The sequence below is a fragment of the Oxyura jamaicensis genome, chromosome 5, assembly GCF_011077185.1.
Source record: "Oxyura jamaicensis isolate SHBP4307 breed ruddy duck chromosome 5, BPBGC_Ojam_1.0, whole genome shotgun sequence".
NCBI lineage: Eukaryota > Metazoa > Chordata > Aves > Anseriformes > Anatidae > Oxyura > Oxyura jamaicensis.
Genome location: NC_048897.1, coordinates 6,360,904 through 6,380,564, shown reverse-complemented (window position 1 = coordinate 6,380,564; position 19,661 = coordinate 6,360,904). Strand labels below are relative to the sequence as shown.

The 19,661-nt window shown below is 43.3% G+C and overlaps 1 long non-coding RNA gene across 1 annotated transcript in view; it reads left to right on the top strand.

The window, feature by feature from the left end:
* The window catches only part of LOC118168015, a 20,748-nt gene extending 2,516 nt beyond the window's left edge, over positions 1 to 18,232 (top strand). Inside the window, exons 3-4 of the long non-coding RNA XR_004751329.1 lie at positions 291 to 366; positions 18,089 to 18,232. This is a non-coding gene — a long non-coding RNA (uncharacterized LOC118168015). The remainder of the gene's footprint in view (positions 1 to 290; positions 367 to 18,088) is intronic.
* The last annotated feature ends 1,429 nt before the right edge of the window (positions 18,233 to 19,661 follow it).

The following is a 19,661-nucleotide window of genomic DNA, read 5'->3' as shown; positions in this document are numbered from 1 at the left end:
CTTTCTTTCTTTCTTTCTTTCTTTCTTTCTTTCTTTCTTTCTTTCTTCATCTCTTCCTTTTTTTCTTTCTTAATTCATGCTTGCTTGCTTTTTTCATTCTTTCTTGGTCGTTTTGACTGAACAAAAGCAGTCCCACAAGGGCAGGCTAATGTATTCATAGTTTTGCTGCAACTTGGCTGATAGAATAAGCTGAAAAATTGCTGCCTCCCATTGTTTACTGAGAATCTTTGTTGTGCTTTGTACAGTTGAAATAAGTTCTGTCTGGTGACCTCTGCTCTCCTTACCTACAGAACAGAGCATGTTATGCTGAACCTGGTCACACTGGAGATGGTGGAGAGGCTAAAGTTCAAGTTCACAGACCTCAAAGTAAGTTATTGAAGTGATTGCTTGTTTGAACATTTGCTTGCTTGCTCTTGCCTTTCATTCTCCTTGATCTAACCATAGTATATTGTTAATGCCTATTCGAACATTGCATTAAGCTCTAATTAAGCCTGCCAATCAGAAATAAAGAGAAAGCAGGCTTCTAATATGCCTGGTGGTAAGTCACATTTTCCCCCTCAATTTTCTGACTACGAACATGCTACTGGTAATTGTGGGTTTGTTTTTTTTTTCTCTGAACAGCAGACAAGCACTTAATTAACTTTTACCATAGTGTTTACCTCAAGGGTCAGCTTCAATTATAAAATTGTTTTGAACAAACATCACATGGAAGGTCCAGACTTCGCCAGGCCGTGGCTAAGGTCATACTGGAGCAACATAGAGAAGTCAAATAAGTTGTTTTCAGCTTTTCATGCAATGTCAGAAACTGTCTTAGAAATGTCTCGGAGGAGTAACGTGATCAGGAGGAGCCAATATGACAAAGATGCCTGGAAGGTCTTTTTGGAAATAGGAGAGAAGGTGCAACATCCAGAGTACCACATCCTGATTCTGATATTGGAGCAAAAGCTATGGATGGTTACAGCTAGAGAAAATTCTAATTTGTTAACCAGAAACCAGTAATGTCAATATCAAATGATGTGGCTGTTGAGCTTCCACTGAGGTCTTGGGATTGAGTGCTATTACTACTTATAAGCAACCACAACAAAGTGAGGTGGCTTGTACTCCACAGCAGATACGTGAAAGGAAGCATGTTGATAGAATTGAGATTACAATGTTTTGTGCAAGAAGCTTTTCATGACTGTAAGGTGATGGGATCAAACATTACAGAAAATTCCCAAATATCAGTCAGTAATAGTCTTCATTTCAGACACCAGAAGTTAGGTGCCTTATTTTGATGCAAAAACCAGGACAGAATGATAGTATAAACCAGGACCAGAGCAACCAGCTAAGATAACCCAGTAGATCTTTCCCAGCTCTAACCCTGATCGTTTATTAACCACGATGATGGTTTCTGCACTTCTCAGCTGCTGAGTGCTGTACCTTATGCTTGTAAAATTTACATTGTGTATAAATCGTGCAGCAGGGGTAAGCTGATGCTAGACACCTGAAAGGATGGGGAAGAAAGTTGTGACTGGAGACGTGACTCCTCAATACGCTGTCCTGCTTCATGGACTTTAATAAGAGATCTCGGGCTAATTAAGCTTTAATGCTGTGGGTAGGGAAGGCTGACAGCTCTGCTCTAGCCTGACCCATGTCTCAATGTGCTTTTGTGCCTGCCTGCTTTTTTTTTCTTCCTTCCCCTGCTATAATCCTTGTGGAACATCTGCCTGAGCCAGAAACAAATGGCAGCTTGTTCTTGGGATGCGGCGTCCTTCCCTGTACGCCTGGGTCCTGAAATCCTTCAGCGCTTTGTTCCTGTAGTGCTTTTTCCCCTCTAGCACCACGAGACTTGATTAATCCAAACGCTGAAATCCCGCAGGCACTGTAGTTATTTTTAACATTAACATTAGCACTCTGTGAAGGGTGGATGAAGATGCATGATTTTGTCTAATATAAATCTCACAGCCTTTCCTTTAGTTGCTAAAACTTGCATGGATTCCAACAAACACCCGCCCTCCCACCCCCCAGTGCCCAAAGTTGCCTTTTATTTCTCTAATTAAAAAATTATCGGGGCCAGCAATTCTGCCTGGTGACCGTGGGTCAGAGTAGGTACCATGTTTTGAAGTTGTGCACATTTAGAATTTCCACTCTCACTTTTGGCTGTTAAAACTTTAAAAATCTTCATTCTGGAAAGAACCTTTTGAGTGCTTTCCATTTCGAGAAGGGAATGGAGGTTGGAGGTGAGAGAGAGAAGAAAGGTGGCTTAAACAGAACCTTCCTGGTGGAAACTTGCTTTACTTTCTCCTTCACAAGGTTTTTTTTCAATCTTCTCTTCCATTTCCTCCTGTAGCCAGTATTTTTATGCTTGACTTTAGCTGGTACTGGGCTTGCTGTTCCAAGAGCATGGGAAAAGGCTTTTCAGTAAGAAATTTCAAGAATTAATTTGACCAGACCATATTCTTTCCTGATCATGAAGCAGGTGCGCAGTGAAAGAGAGAGACTCCGTGCTGGTGGCAGAGAAACAGCAAACTGCTGCGTGGTGGCAGCAATGTGATCGTTTGACCAAATCCTTGTAGCTGCACACGTGAGGCACTGCATGCCCCGTGCACTTCTCTGGCAGGTGGACCAAGGCACAAGCAGCGGCGGGTGACCTGTGCTAGAAGAGTAAGTCACCGTGCTGTCTGCTCTGGAGCCTGCTGCTTCTGCCAGCAGTTCCAGAGGCTCTCTCTGCTGGCATTTTGCATGCTATTCTTCCTGGGCTGTGCACATCAAAGCACAACTGGGCAGTTACCATCTGCCTGTGGCAGTTGTTCCCACTGATTTTTCCAAGTCGGGCATGCCTTACTCCGTAGCTGTGTCCTGGTGCACCTAACTCTGGTTTCCAGTTTACGCCCCAAAACCCCACTTGAAATGAATTTAATGTGTTGGTAAGGCAGCTGTAATCACCATATATTTTCCAGCACGTGCTTAGGCGTGCAAATGTGCCCAGCAGTGCCAGCTGGGATCTGCTGCTTTCACCTTGTGTCCTCCTCCTGCTTGCAGCCGCTGCTACAAAAGCTTGCGACGTAGCTTCCCATGCACCATGAGGGCTGTACCCTGCGTCTGCAGGGGCACAGAATGCTCCCTGCTGACAAAATCAGGTGCTTAAGAAAACTTGTTCCTGTCTAAATTATTCTGCTTTTCTGGCAACTAGATTTCTCTCTTCTGTGCGTTTTCTGAAATCTGCATGATTATCTGCCTTTGCAGCGGGGCGGCGGGCTTTGGGAAGCTGTTTGTGGCTCTGGACGCAGCAGCAGGAGCAGTGGGAGAGCATCCCACCTTTTTTCTTCACAGGAGCAGGGAGCAGGGTGGCTGTGCCAGCCTCCGGGAGGGTAACCAGCCAGGGTGTCTGTAGCTATACATTTCCCCATACAAACATGAAATCAATATGCTGCAGCAATTAACTAGACTTCATAAACTTCAGCTGGCAGGCTTTCTGGAGTCGATTCAAAAAGGCAGCAACAGTTCCTGGCTTGCCCGAGAGGGAAATAAGCTTGGGTTATTTCTTTTCTTTAACTGGCGAGGAGGACATAGGCCAGCTGAAAGGGGAGAACACTTAATGACCTTGTATCAACCTCAATTTAAGGAAAAAAGAGAAAAAGAAAAAAAGAAGACCTTCTCTGTATCTTCTTCTATGCCTCTGTTACAAGTGGAGAAAATAATCTTCTAAACATCTGAATAGAATTATAAAAAAAAAAAAGCCTTTACTCCCTTTACTCACCACCACCTCTTTTTTGTAGGCTTTAGTTAACAGATTCTAGTAACTTTGTTTGGCAAATGGTGATTCATTTGCCCAAAGATCTGAATGAAGCAAATGCTGTTTTGACAAGCAGAGCAAAGCTGTCAGGCTCTGTTTCCCTGCAGGCGACTGTACCTCGTGCTCCTGGTGCCAGATGATATTTGACATTTAATTTAAGACCCTCGGTGCCTGCATATAAAAGTTTACTGTGATAACAGTGATAAAGCAGCTGAGTGTCATACTGTTATATTTGACAGTCTTTTCTTCCGCTCTCCTGGTTCATCCTCGGGCTTGGTTTGGGCTGAAGGATTGGACTTGAATTAGGAGAGGAGACTTAACCCTGAATTTTTATGAATTGCAGAGACCTGACTTGCAGATAATGATCTAATCATGAATCTTACTCTGGCTCTGAGATCTTTCCCTGTCTTACTCCTAAGATGCCAAGCAGAATTTATGCAGAGAGAAAGGAACGGGTTAGGGATAATGTCAGCCGAAGAGAAGGACCTTCTGTTCATAATTCATTCAATTACTCATCTTCTCACAGAGTAGCACATACTCTATTGATCAGTAATGCATTTCCCACCGGAAAAATGGCACTAATAGTATCGACAAGGCTGTGTTTGCATGAGGAGAGAGAACTGGATTTAAATATATTTTTTTAAAATCACCTTGGCCCACTTCCATGCCGGTGGCACGCTGCGGCTGTGCAGGCCGAAGTAGGTCAGGTCAGCTCTGCCTGTGGCTGGATGGGTCCCGTGAGGAGAGGTCAGGATGCTGTGGCAGCTTTTCAAAGCGCCTTCCCTTGCCGGTGACACTGGCTGTGTGTCTGTCTGACTGGGTAGGAGCTGATGTGATGGGCCTGGTGCACCAGGTCGGTGGTTTTGTCCTCAGATAAAGAGATGGCTCCTGTAACAGCAGGTATTGGACCACAGTGGAAACTGCCTTTTTTTTTTTTCCTCTCCTGTTGCCTTCCCCTGTTTGAAAAAACGCCGCTACTGAGATCAACATGAGTGCGCTGTCACTTGTGTTAGCTGAGCGGGGACTAAACGCCACGGCGAGCTGTGCTTTTCATGGGGTGATTAAAATATTAGCAGTGAGTCTGTGCTGAAGATACTCTTGCGCTACTGCTGGTAGAAAGCAACTGGGAGGGAAATTCTTAAGGGAAGAAAAAATGTTTTACAGTCTCTGGGATCTAACGTGCTTCCCATGAAGAAGTTACAAATTCAGTCCTACAGCAGCAACTAGAAAGAGGATACGGATGATGTTTGAAGTCTTTCAGTTTAAAGTGAGTGGGCATGGCACAGCACGGGGGGATGGATTTCCTCCGAGCAGAACAAACATATTCCACATCAGTGTTTAAAAATAGTGCCTGCCTGCACGAAAGCCCCCAGCTCCTCGTGTCACTTCCAGCCACCCACTTCCTCCACGATTGTCTGGAGTGCAGTTGTTTCTCTCCAGCTTTTAGCAGCTGATAAGAAATCTGAGGAAAGAAAATATCTGTTGCTCTTGGGGAGCGCTGGGGCTGCCTTGGGGTGTACGTGTAGCTCCCCGGCAGCCTCTGCCCCTGTGTGCCCCTGTGCCTCCTTGGCAGGGCTCCAAGGGGGTTGCAACCATCCTGGTGCTGCTTCTGGAGGAGGAGGCAGAGACCTACCAGAAATGCAGGTGGATAAGGGGAGCATCTAAGTCTGCCCTTCCCTCAGGGCACGATCATTTGCATCTCCCTTTCCCAGCAGATGTTTGTCCAACCTGTTACAGAAAACAGTCAGCGATGGAAATTCCACAACGTCCTTGTGAAGCCCATCCAAGTCTGTTGCTATCCTGAGCCGCACAAAGCTTTTCCTGATGTCTGTCCTAAATATTCCTGGCTGTAACTTAAACCTGCTACTGCTAGCTCTTGATTGCTGTTACCACTGCAACTTTCATTTTTTTGTGAATAACTACTGCAAGCACTTACTCCTCATTAACAAGTGCTTTGCTCAGTGTCCACGCTTGCAGAGACTCTTCATCTGAGATGCTCCGACATGAATGTCAGATTAATTAGGTAAAATGGGGGAAGGCTTGGAGGAACCTGGCCACAGTGATCTAGAATAATCAGCTGTTGCCAGCATTGGTTAGAAAATATTCTAGGTCTTTAGAAAGACTGGATGAGAGTATAATTCATGAAACAGCAAGGCAGAAAGAAGATGTTTGCCAGTTTTCAGTGTAATCACGCAGACCACTGTAAGATTTTCTTCTCTGCCTGAATGAGACATAGAGGATAGTGGTCCAAAAAATGAGTGAAACTAGAGACCTAGCGAAGAGGTCTGAAAGGGTTTTTTTTTTTACCACTTGATACAGCCATGGGGAGCTGTGACTCACAGTCAGAGATGGTGCTTAGACGTTTGTTTTAGAGCTATGTAGCTCTGGTGTGACTGAACTACTAACAGCAGCATCTGCAGAGGGATGCATTTAGCACCCTATTCCCTTTTTAGTGACTAATATTTGCAATGAGGAAATACAATACATCGTTATTAAATTTTATTTATCTCTATTTTCCCTTCTGGAATTATCTTGAATTCCATTTAGTGGGGAGAGTAAGCAAGAAGTGAATAAATGATGGGGATATGTGGTGTAGTTTTTGTCTTCACTTGTAGCTAGACCTTGTCAGCAGGATATAATGTACTCTGGCAAACACTGAATGGATTATAATATACAAATCTCTCTTTATTACCATTCACCTGCACTAGCAGGCAGAATGGTGGTGGACCCAGTATTCTGGGCCTGTTCCCAGGTAGGATGGTTAATATGATACCCAAAACACTCACTAGCCTGCTCTCCTGCACTGGTAAAAGTTGAGTTTTCAGCTTCCTGAACTCTGACTCTGCCTTGTTATGCTTTAATCTCATCTGCTACTGTCTCTAGACTTTTCACCCTTTCTCTAATCTGAAACAGTCACCGTCTGTGCTCATAATCTGCTCATTCAGAAAATAAATCCCTTCTCATGGTTGTAAAAGTACCTTATCTCAATCATCAAAGGAAAGGGAAGTCACCAGAGCACTGCCTCTTTGAGAACTGTGAGGTGGGGATGGATTGTTTTGTTTTTCTACCCGATCTTTTCTGTTAGCCCTAAAGGTAAGTAGAAATTCATGTGGGGTTGTAGCTCTCAGGGAGCAGGCTGGCGGAGAGCAACTTGCTTTTCAGCAGAAGTAAGGATGAACTGTACAGGAATTTGGGGAACAAAGGTTAGTGTCACAGAAGGATGTATACACTGAAAGCAGGTCCCAGTGAGCAGGGGATGAGGAGGTGCTTGTGGGGAAGGAACAAGGGCGCACAAGTATAACAGGGGCTGTGGGAATGATGCTGGCGAGTTTCTCACCGCTGGCCCAAGGACCTGTACTTTGGTGGCACTTGTAGAGCAGAGCAGGAAGGAGTGGCTAATCCCACACAGACCTCCACGCCATTAAACTGCACGGGTCTGATGTGTGCACTTAAATGTTTCAAGTGTTAATTGTAAGGTGGCTGGGCAGCATCTCACTGCAAGCCTGCTTGCAGAGTTGCTCTTAGAGCATGTGTTTCTGTAGCATTTCCTTATAGGGGTTTATTACTTCACAGAACAGAAACTAGGACCAGCTCCAGCATATTAAATAAATGGATATGCTCTAGCAAGATACAAAACCTTGGCTGAATATCTACAGAAAATGAAATATTCTTTAGCTGTGTTGAGAAAGGACTGTTATACATTAACCCTCATTTATAGCAGCCAATCTACCTGGTACTCCAAGCAAGTGGCCATCAAAAGGTAAAGTACACATTGTGCTAATGAGATGCTACGCCGGTGTTAGAAACCTTGTTTCTGAGGGTACTAAGCTGCATTTTAAACAGATGATCTTGGATATTTGTGAAGGACTATTCCTGAAATTGCTGAGAGTGGAGAATGTGTTTTTATTTGGCTGCTTTTTACTCTCATGAGTGCCTGGAACAGCAACTGAGAAGTTTGTTTGTCCTACAGTGTCAGCGCCTAAAAGAGCTCGGGGGAGCAACAGAACAAAGTACTCGAGCCTGGAGATCTGAACTCAGCGTCTTGTCATCCGTAAACTTGATCTGACCTGGGGAAGTCACTCAAGACTGTGCCTCCATTCCTCTAGGCTGCTCAGCATTTGTCATTTTACAGCACCACAGTTGGGGCGAAGGCCTCTGTGTTTGTGCTCTCCAGCTTTGCAGTTGGTTACGCAGCTGCTGTGTGCCTCTCTCCCTGTACTACATGATCTGCTGCTTTTAAGTGAGAGCTTTCCTTCCTAGGAAGTGGAGTGATTGCAGTCTTGTAGGGATGCAGCTTCAGGCTGAGTATAAACCTCCCTTTGCACAACCAGATTTTAGTTTTTTTTTTAGAATCCAATAAATAATAATAATAATTAAAAAAAACTGTTAAAGCACCATTTAAAAAAGGCAAAATAAAAAAAAAAATACTCAGGTATCCCTCTCCATTACCTTTTGAGCATCTAACAAAGTTGTACTACAAAAGACAGGGATAATTTGAGAGCAAAATAGAATTTGGTGTCAGGATTGCTTACTGGTGTGTTTTCAGTAGGGCCAAGACCCCTCTCCCTGCATTAATTCCCTCATTGACTCAGGGGATAAGACCTTTTGGAGAATTTTACTGGGTACGTGGAGGTGGTAGCTCAAGGTGGCCATGTCATTTGGTGGGGAAAGGAAGCAGTACCTCTAGGTGATGAGAGGCAGGGAAAGCATGGCCTCTTGCTTGTCTTTGCTGGGGAGAAGAAACCGTGCAAGAAGCCAGAAAGACAGTGGCGCTGTGTGGCACTGAGCAGCACACAGTCAGCCATGCTGTTTTTCCCAGTGTTAATCAAGATAAGTGTATTACTCTTAATCGCAGTGGTAGCCCTGTATCAGGCATCAGAAGAGGAATTGTGTTTTGACTCTCCTTTGCTGTCACACAGACTGCTGCCACCTAAGTACTGGATGAAGGAATCTCCTGCCACCAGCTGGAAGTGAGGAAGGGGATCCTTGCTACACAGGGAGCACCCTGTCTGTGGGATCACTTTCCTATCTGGGGATTCCCTCGGTGAGCGAGGCCAGGCATGGATCTGGTGGAGCAGGGCTCCTCACCTGCCACTGGCATCTCTCTGCCTTCCCAGTGGTGGAGCAGAGAGCTCCAGCAGAGTTCTGGCAGGATAGATCTGGCTCTTTCCAATTTTTATTTTTACAGTCAGTTGTTACTTGACAGGCTGCCATTGTTTTCTGAGGAACACAAACAAGGAAAGGAAGTTGCATTATTTTTCTGCTGTTTATAAAGCAATAAAGCTTGGATGGAACTTCAGTGAGTAGGGAAAAGGTGCTTCGCTAGCTTGAAGGCTTTTCTCCATGACATTGCAAAGATGGATCCTTTCCAGGGACGTATTGGTGCCAGACTTTTTCTGACAAAGAATGGGTTAATCTCTCAGTCTGGAAAGTCCCAGGTAGCCAGCATAATGGGGAAGACTGCCTGCTTTTTCTCCATGAATGTAGTAGGTGTGAGCATCCTCTAGTTTCCCCAAACACTGCTGAATTTAACTATGCAGCAGTTGGTGAGTCATGTGGCAGTCAAAGTGTTGAAAGTTGCAGTAGTCCAGCTGTAGCACTGGATGTAGGCACCTCTAATGTGTAAGGCATGGTGCTGGCATGTTGCTGCCATTTTCCTGACTTCTCAGGAAACTGCTTTACAGCAGTCTTACTGCATACAGTGCTTCCTGCAAAATAGAAATTACATTCAAGTCCAGATCAGAAATACACAGGTATTCTGCCAACCTCACTGTGTGAAGCAAATTTTGAGGTAAGTGCTATGTGAGCATCTGAAGCTTCAAAAACAATTCACTGATGAGCAGATACCAGTAAGTACTACTGAGAAATAGCACCGTCTGACTGGTCTTCACATTTTTATCATCCCTCCTAACTGAATGAAGAGAGAAGCCAGACTGAAAATAACGTGAGGATTGCAAATTATCTCTATTGCATATTATGGCCCTTACTTAGAGTAATCTGGTTTTATTTTGGGAAGGGTATTTTTGGCATCTGGTTCCAGTCACCTAATTAAACTTCTCAAAACAACAACAACAAAATGCATCTCCGCAGCTTTGGAAAGCAGCCGGATAAATCTACAACGAACAAATGCAAAAAATCCTGTTCCAGGGTTACAGGCTTCAAAACCTGGCTGTAGTAACGCTCCAGCGACTGCTGCTGCTGTGTGGGCTGGGACAGGGCAGGCCCTGGCTGGGAGAGGATGATCTCTTGCTCTTCTCTTTTGCTTACCGCCGTCCCCCTTCTTTTCAAAACAGTGACCGCTCAGATGAGCATCCGAGATGATGCTCCCAACTTGATTCTTATTATTAGATCTCTGCCTCGAATTGCACCTTCACTTCAATCCTTACTCCGTAAGATGAGGTTCTGAGTGGCTTCCTTTGTACCCGGCAGGAAGGCTGGTTAATGGGATGAGCGCTTCTGTGGCGAATGTGCCAGTTCTGCTGTCTGCGTGTGCTGCTTCCTGCCCTTGACCCTTGCAAGTTTTTGCTGGAGAACGCCCTGTGAGCAGTTTTCAAGGGAACTTTCCCCGCAGGCTTTCACTGTTATCTAACCCTGTTAATTAAAAGGAAAACTCTAGCGTAGAAAGCTACCTGCTGGTACCAGCCTTGCACGTCAATCGGGGTTAACCTGCGCTAGTTCAAAGACGGCTGCCTGTGGATGGTATCTAGCACAAGCTGTAAAGGGTGTATTTCTTCTGTCTCTGTTCTAATTGCAGTAAGACATTTTGGTAGTACACCTATTAAGACCACCTCAGCTCTCTGTCCTAAGCAGTTCTCAACAGACGACAGTGTTACCAAATTGTAAATATTTTGGCTGGAATTTTCTGCCTGGGATATCTGTCTCACCATGGTACTATTTTTAGGTTTACATTTACATTAAAACAAACAAGTGAATGTGACCTGGCAGCCACCTTCTCTGCAAGCTGCCGTGCCCCAGCTGCTTGGAATATGTTTTTGGGATTTGTTGGTGGGCTGGCCTTTGGGCTCACGTGTAAGCATTGCCCCAGCTGTAAGAAGTCACCAAGTATTTGTATTTGCCATATCGTTTGTATGCAGAAGTGATTTGAAAGTTTTGTTGCTGAACTCCAAGGCCTTCTGTTTGATGAAAGGCTAAACCTGTGCCTTCGCTTAGTCCTGACCAGCCTGCTAGTAAGCAGAGCAAGCAACTACAAATGTACTGCATGCAGTATTTAGAGACAGGAGAAAGAGGCAGGTTGGGAGGATTCAAGCACTTAGGAGGAAAGGAGGGCCAGTGCTCAAGAAATCGTGCTCTATCCTTCCCTCTGGAGAAGGATATTGCTATCAACTAGGATCTAATCTGCTCCCAGAGGTGGCAGCCTGATTCTCCCTTGCTCCTGTGGCATATTCCTAAATAGAAGTCTACGAAAAATAACCCAGGTTTTCTACTGGATCAGCTTCCTAACCTGGCTCCCCATGAGGTGACAAGTATTCATGGCACTTTGAAGGATTCAGGAGAACTGGGGGAACAGGGCAGCACTTCTCTGCAAGCAGATGTCCTGCAGAATCTGTTGCCAGAGAGTATGTCTAACCCCCACGAGCAGGTTGCCTCAATCCTTCTCCAGTTGGTCAACACATAGGCCAACAACTGTTGTTTGTGCAAGTTTTTATATTTGCCCAAGAAAGGAGGTCTAAGAGCAGGTTGGTAGGCTAAGCATTGCTGCTAGTCAACAAGGATAACTATTTGAAGCCCTTTTTTTTTTCCCTAGTTCTTTTTGTAGTTCATTTTGATTACATATGAAACGTATTAAAAAGATCACTATTGAGGCTTCATGCTCAAATACTTGAAAGAAAAATAGTTTTGACCATGATGGACTTGCTCTGAGGATGAAAGGGGTTATGGAGGGATGAGAGTTGCTGTGTCCTTTCTTGTTTGTTGCAGAGGCTTTTCCATAAGGAGTGAATAGAGGGTGCAGGGAAAAAAAAATCTAAAGGTATGGTTAGAGCAGTTATGTTGATCATTACAGTGATTTCCCTTTCCCCCCAAATCTACTGAATGTCTCCTTCTGATTAGTCTTAACTGAAGCAATTCTATTATTTAAACATCATAGTCCTCTTTTTACATTTTCAAACTGTTCAGCTTTGGTAGCTTCATAGAAGCTTACATAAAGGCACTCCTTTTATGTGTGCCTCAGTTCTTTAAGTGAGAAGGGGACCCTGCTGGGAGGTGATGTCCTTTTGTCCAGAACACTGAGTCCTGAAATTATTACTCCTTTGTCCTTCTAAGAAGACCCTGAACAGAAGAGATTTTACCTTATATATCCTGCTTGGCTCAAGTACATGTAGGTAAAGGAGGAAATTTGATCAAAGGTTCTATTTTGCCAAGTCTGATTCTGTTCTTTGTATATACAAGACAACTGACGATGGTCTCTGCCCTGAGGAGCACTGAAGACCCCTCTGATGCAAGGTCATGCTCCTTTTGTTTGTGATTTTTTTCCTGAGTTCAAATAAGTTTGCAAAATGCATGTAGCACTATACGATTGCTATGCTATGATTTTTCTGGGGTAACCCATGACGATAACTCAAACTTCATCCAGAGAGAATGGTGGTGCGTGCTTTCCTAGTGGTGTTTTTGTGTGGAATATATGGTATCACACCTGGTGGAGACAGCAGAGTGGTTTTTGGATAAGAAGCTGGTGTTGGTTTGACAAAAAAGTCTTCTGGGACTGGATTTCTTAGGTTCTGAGATGCCTTCTAAGAAATATACATCTGTTTCGGTACTCTTGCATGCATGTAGAATTAGAGTGTTCATGCTATTTTTCCCTGAAATTGCCTACTTTTGACCAGTGAAAAAGAATTGGTACTGGCAAACCTAGTCCCACCACATACATCTGGGTACAGCATCTCTGAATTTCAGCTCATAAAGGACATCTGATGCGACACCTGATCTTTTGAGGGAGAAGTCTGTATTCACCTCTTCCAGGGTAAGTCCTGGTGTCTCTGGAAGCTGTTGCTTTTCTCACAAAGCAGCATCTGAGGCTGCTAGTTTCTAGGACATGTTGCAATGCCTGTGAGAGGAAAGGTGGTCATGGTATATGGGCTCTGGACAGAAACTTCTCTTCAGGCTCTGTGTTAAATGAAAAAAAGGTTTCAGAGTGCTCTTCATGTTTTGTGTTGAGCAATTGGAGAATCTGTTTGCAGGAGTCATTACATGAACTTCTTGGTTAGAAACAGTTTTACAAATAGGGGACCTACTCAAAGCCATCCTGGAGGTTTTGCAAGGCAAGTGATTTATATCAAAACCTCAGCCATGAACAAAACAAAAATGCTTGCATTGGCTCTCTTAAGACACCTGTAACTTGTTAACAGGAAGATCTTCTGGATCATGAGGATTTCTCTTTTCTTACTTCCCTTGGCCCAGGTGGTAACGGTGAAGGCCCACAGGATTTCTGTCTATTTCTGGGGCTCAGGCTGGGGCCTCAGTTGCCCCTGACCTTTAGGGGCTGGTTCTGGCTGCCCATTACCAACTGGTAGTTATTTGTTTTTATCTTCCTTAGAACTTGTGTTTTGCCATCAAATGCTATTAGTTCTGTTATCACAAGGAAGTGTTTTGTTGCATAAATAATGTATGTTAAGGTGAGAATATGAAATATTGATGTGCCAGTGATATGTATATGGCTGTAGTACTGAGACATCAAATAGAGAACTGCTTGGATTTCTTTGCTATGTACATATAATTAGATACAGGTAACTTTTAATTAATTGGAACACAAAGGACATGCCAAATTGGAAAAGTAGTTAGACGGTTGTATTTTGATGGATTCTGAAAGATGCCCTATTTGGGAGGTGTGAATTTATGCACTGCATTTCAGGCTCCTGCTCAGAAAGTGAATATTCATCAGGATTAGCAGATTCTTCTGTATGAGGTGTTGAAGTGGGCTGTCAGCGTAATGAATGTGTTGTGTTGTTCCCTCGTTCTGCCATCGCCACTCGCCTTTTAGGAAGCGTTGGTTTATTTACGTGAAGCCAGTTATTACCCGCTGCGGCCTATACGCGCAGGGGAGGGCCGACAAGATGGCGGTCCTTCCTGGGACTGGCACAGCTCCGGGAGCAGCTTTAGGCCTCGTGGGCGACTGCCAGGTCCACGTCCCTCTGTCAGGCTGGGGCAGAAAGGTGTCCTTTGAGTAAATATAGCTGGAACAACTAGGGATGCTTTCAAACACATAGGCAACACCTGATTTGGGTCTGTGTCTCTCTGCATCTCCCAGCTCTACTGCGCATCTCATCCGAGATGCTCTGTCTGACCACAGCCCTCGTGCTGATGAGCCTTCTCTGATGCCTACAGACCGTAGGAACTTTGCTGGGGTTTGCTGGTTAAGATGCACAACCTGCCTCTGCTCGCTTGCATGATTTTTTTCTAGGACAAGATGAATACAGTGGATTTTTCACCAAATATTTTTTTGGTAGGCAAAGTAGGAAGCCTTGAACCAATGAAAGAACAATACAGTTTGGGGAAAGTACAACTACTGTAGCTGTTCATAACTTCTTTTTACTAAGAATCTAACTTCTGTGTTATTGTTTGAAACCTTCCTGGTTAAAATCAAATAATTATATTAATGAAATTTATTTTTACTGCTTTTAGCCTAGTTGTTTGCAATTGAGATAAATCTAGAAGTGGACATTACCTGGTAATTGAACTTGTCAGTTTTGTTAAGCCTGCGTAGGTTTAGCTTATCCCACTTCCATTATCAAGTTGTACATTAATTCTAAGAGAGCATTTTGTTTTCTGGAATCCCTTCTTCACTGATACAGTGTTCATCCAACTCCATTTGTGGTGGTGTTTGACTGGGAACAGAGAATCAGAAGTAAAATAGAGTTTAAAACTGTTACAGGTTCTGTCCAGATAATACGCATTGGTGTTGCTCTGGCTATGGCAGCAAATCCACACTGTATCCCATGAGCCATGTGGGCTGTGTTTCTACAGGATAATCAGGATTCACTCAAGGAAAGAGGGGAATGAGTTTCTGGGTGAAACAGACTCCTTCGAGACATCATCTGGTATTCACTCTGTTTAGAGGCCATGTCCAGGAGTACAGCAGAAGATCAGGTGTGCTTTGTCTGCATCCTGGCTGTCCTTTGAGGGGAACAGTGTAGACTTCATTAAAAAATAAAAAATAAAAATTGATTGCTCTCTCCCGAAATCTGTGGGTAATGTGGAGAGGCAAGGGTACGTATTCTGCAGAAATTAGATAGAGCATGGCAACTGTTCTGTTAGGAGAAATAGAGAGTTCTCCACCGTGATTTCAGCTAGCACTTCAGTGATACAAGCAGCAGCCACTGCTTCCTGCAGGTCCTCAGTGTCCACCTAGCAACTCTGATCACTGAGATGGCAGACATCTAAAGGCAATCAAATGCCCACCTTCAATGACCTGCTGTGCTCAAAACTGAGGTAAAAAACAAGAACATGTAAAGTGGATTACAGCAGGAGTCAGCAAAGCATTTATTTAGATGTCAAAGATGTGGAGTCTTCTATTGCTTGTATCATTAAATATGTTCATAAATACCACCAAGTATCCGGGGTGATAAGCCACGATGTGAGTAATAAGGCAGGATAAGTTATGTGGTTACCTTTAGATGGCCACATATTTCTAGTGGTTACGAGGGGCAAAAAGCCAAATGTCTTCAGACACTTAATACAGGCTTTCTGGTGTATCATACATAAAATTCTTGAGGGATGCTGTTGCTTCATAAAAATGGAGAGAGTGCTTTATCATTTTTTATAACTCAGTTGACAAATAGGGACTCCCAGCTACTCAGAGTTCTCCCGATAGTCCAATCACTTCTCTGTAATAACACTTTCTGAAAGCAAGAGCTATTATAGATGCAATATTGCATGTGTGTCCCTTGAAAAAGAAACAATCTAGTTGTTATTATTACAGCCACCATTCTTAAATCATCTAGGTCCCCCAAGGCCTGCGTATCTGTAAGCTTTCTCCTCATCGCCTGGATCCTGGATAGTTGGTAGGTAGATCAATGAGGGATTTTCCTTCTTGCCTGATAGAGTGTCCTACCACAAGCCAGAATTTGCATATAGATTTGATCAATTATAGTTTGAAGACTTCATATGCAGAATTCTGCTTAGGCCCATTGCAGATAAGAAGAATAAAGCATAGGTCTGAGCAGTCCATACTCTTATTTGCACAAGGCAGCCTTGATATTTAATTCCCTTAATATTACAGCTCTTCACATGGAGGCTATAAGTCATTTTGAGTAATTGCATGTCTAGAAACTCGATTTCTGGCACAGATACACATATGGAGAAATACCAAAAAACCCTAACAAAAAGAAAATTAGACCCTTAGAAAACAGAGCTAAACAAATGAGAGGGAGATAGTAAGGCTGATCATCCTGATTGTATGGAGATATGAGCTGCTCCTGATTTTTGAGAGCTCCGAGGCTCTATTTTAAAGTACTACCTTTTTGGACTCACTGCAGTAAATGATGCTGGGATGAGCTAGAGAGTGGTGGGTGAAGAATAGTTGAATTTTCTCTTCAAATCTGTTCTGCACAGGAGGGCTGGCAGAGATGTAGTAAATTTTCACTCAAAATAATTTTTCAGGGAGCTGAACCGACTGGGTTTCTTGTTATTCTGCAAACAGACCTATCGATTAATCAGCTTCCATTAATAAACTCACCCTTAGAACTAACGCTGTATACAAACAGAAACCTTTCATGTCCCAGTGTTATCCTTAGTTATGTTAAGGTTTGTACTTGTATCCTAGAATGTATTTTTTTTTTTTTTTAATGTTTCCCAAAAGGGAAATGTTATGCTTTTGTTGTCTTTTTTAGTGCCTTCCCATTTCAGTGCTACGCATTGGGTATCCAAGGTTTGGGTTGGATAAACTGCCATCCAAAATTCACTTACAGCTAGACTTCAGGCCCCTGGAATAAGTCTCATATGACACCTCTGGTTCTATAGTCCTGGTCTGAATCCAAAACACAAAGAAGTTTATGAGAAACTATGATTGTGACAAGGAGAAGAGAAACTTATCTAAACTTTTGGAAAATGTACAGATTATATTTTTCTTGTTAACTTCTAAAAGCCCGGTGATGTGGCATGTGTTTTTTCCCCTGACAGCTTTGACTTTTCCATGTTTATCATTTTACTCCTCAATTTGTTTTCCCTTTTCCTTCACTCAGTGAAAGCTTCATGAAACCCTTGCTGTTTTTAGTTTCGGTATTTGTTGAAAGGTGAGGAAAATTGCCCTACTTAGATCGTAAAACAGTTCAATTGCTGGATACGCACATATCAGGCAGGGCTTCGGCGTTCCACGCCAGAGCTTTCAAGTCTGTTCTTCACATGGGGCTCCTAAATAGATGTTTAAATTAGTGCTAAACCCATAAAGTGGCTGTTCGCATGCATGAATATCTGTGGCCTCAGTGTGGAATTTTAATTTTTTTTCATGTAGTCAGTCAGAGCTCCATAACCAAAATGAGTACCTCATGTGCTTGGCATTGCACAGATGCTTGGTAAGAATCCAAGAGAATTTACCGTTCAGTACTGGTATTTCCTGAAGGTTTATATTTTTCAACTAGACGCCTATCACCTCAATATACATACTGTTAGTTCACATAATTCTTTTAACTCCGTCCTCCAAAACTCAGCTCTGCTGAAACTGAGTTCACTGGACATTCAGTTCATTGGTGTTACAGCAGGGATGAACTCAGACACTCAGATTTGAAAGAGCCCAGCCAAGTCTGACTGGAACATTTTTTAATGCTCCAGGGAGAAATTAATTCTGCTCAATCACTTTTGATTCACCTGAAACATAAAGGGAATTGCAGACACTTTAATAGCTGCATTGAAAGACTGTTGAGTCACCATTATATCTCTGTAGTCTTTGTTCACTTGCTATTTTGCAGCTGCTTTTACTGTTATTCACTGAGTTGCACAGAAATCTCTGATAGTGGTACTGTGAGATTTTTATTTCCCTGGCAGTAGGAGAATCACAGTGCTAATCCAAATTATTACGGCTAGCACCAGGGGGCTTTGCATTTTAAGAGAAGGTTGTATGGTAGAATCTGTAGCAGCAAGTGACTGTCTCCAAGTGGTAAGCAAGGGTATCCTGGTTTTGTGTATGAAGCTCTGGATACTTCTGAATCAGCCTTTAGAGGACTTGCATGAAATGTGCTGCATCTGGACCTTAGGTACTTCCATAATGTAAGTTAACAGAAGTAATTAATAACTTAGTAAGTGGGTGGTTTCATCTCCACATTTTGGCCATGTGAACTGATCTGGATTGCCTCTTACGTGCAGGCTGTGATTTGTGAGTAGCACCGTGAACAAAGCTGCCTTGTCCTGCTCGTTGCTCAGAGGTTGTGCTGGCAGAAGACTTCACAGATCCTGCAGTGCCTTCTGCACTCCAGAGTGGTACACAGCCCAGCGTGCAGAGGGGAAACAGAACTGCTACTTAACTACCTCTACCTTACTACATCTGGCTAGAAACTGTAAAGGTGTTTGGGTCATTAATGGTTTTACCATGCAGGCCACAAGCTCTCCAGTGTGTAGGCATTGCCCTGTGCTAGCAGGTACGGTGCAATAAGGCCCTTGTAATGTTCCATGCCACAAAGAAACAACTAAAAGAAAATTCAGAGGGGAGTTTTCTGTCTGACTGAAACAATAAAGAAAAGCTGATCCTTCTTTCTGCTCTTCTTTCCAGTGGCTATAAAGAGAGGAGCAAATTAGAACAACCGTGTGCTACGCAAGGTCTCCCAATTACCTTCGTGGCTACAGAGAGCCGTAACAGCTGTGTTATACAGTAAGTTCAAAAGACAGTTTAAGCAATTTGTTGCTGATCACTTGCGTAAAAGTGGATAAAAAAGCCACCATTCTATTCTGGGAGTTTGATAATTAGTGTATTTCATTGTCGCATTTCATAATCAGTTTGTGCAGCTGTGAGAGTTTAAAGCATCTTGCATCAAGTCAGGTGGACCTAGTGCAGCTTTCTCACAAAGCTAACTGGTAGGCTTGTGCAGGAGCCTGCCTGCTCTTTCAAAGCCAAAGGAGCAAATCGTTACATGCCTCAGCACCTCAGAGTAGCTATACCAGTGTCTCACTAGCTGCCCCCTGATGTGTTAGCAATTGATGTTTGGATTCTCTTAGGCTACATGTAGCCTTTGGTAAGGTACTAAATATATTTGTGTCTGGGGTCTCCTTTCCTGACTATGCAATTGAGGATGCAGAGGTTTCTTTTGTTATGATTTTTTTATTATTGTTTTAGAGGAAAGAAAATAAAAATAGAATTTGTGGGGGTGGGGGTAGAAGGAACAAATCTCTTGTATTTTCTCTTCTTCATTCAAATAAGTCTCTGTGTGTGACTCTTGCAATGATGCTTGCAACCCAGGCTTGAGAGTCTTTGTGTTAGTACAGGCGAGACAAAGAAATGGATTGCATGCCTAGATCTCACTTGTGCTCCCCTCTGAGGTCAGAATTAGAATGAATTGTAAACAAAAGTTACAGTGTTTCCCTTACCCATTTCTCCTTGGAGAAAGGAAATTAAGTAAGGGACTGCATAATAATGAAAAGAAAACCAGATTTTACAATTCTCTTTCCTATAGCCAGCAGTCTGGTGAATAGTCTCAGAGAAGGGATTTGCTTTTTAAGGGCCTAGCTAGTTCTTAGCTTGACCATGGCCTTTGTGTTTTACTCTGTATCTCAGGTCCTTCGCAATGTCAGCCTGCCACTGGTTGCTGACATCATATAGACAAAGGTAAAAAACAGTGGGATGTGTGAACATACCCAGCCAGATTTCTGTCCTGGCCCTGATGGATGGCGAAAAGCTAGCAATGGGAAGAGAGAGCAATCTACCTTATCATAGTTCATGTCAATG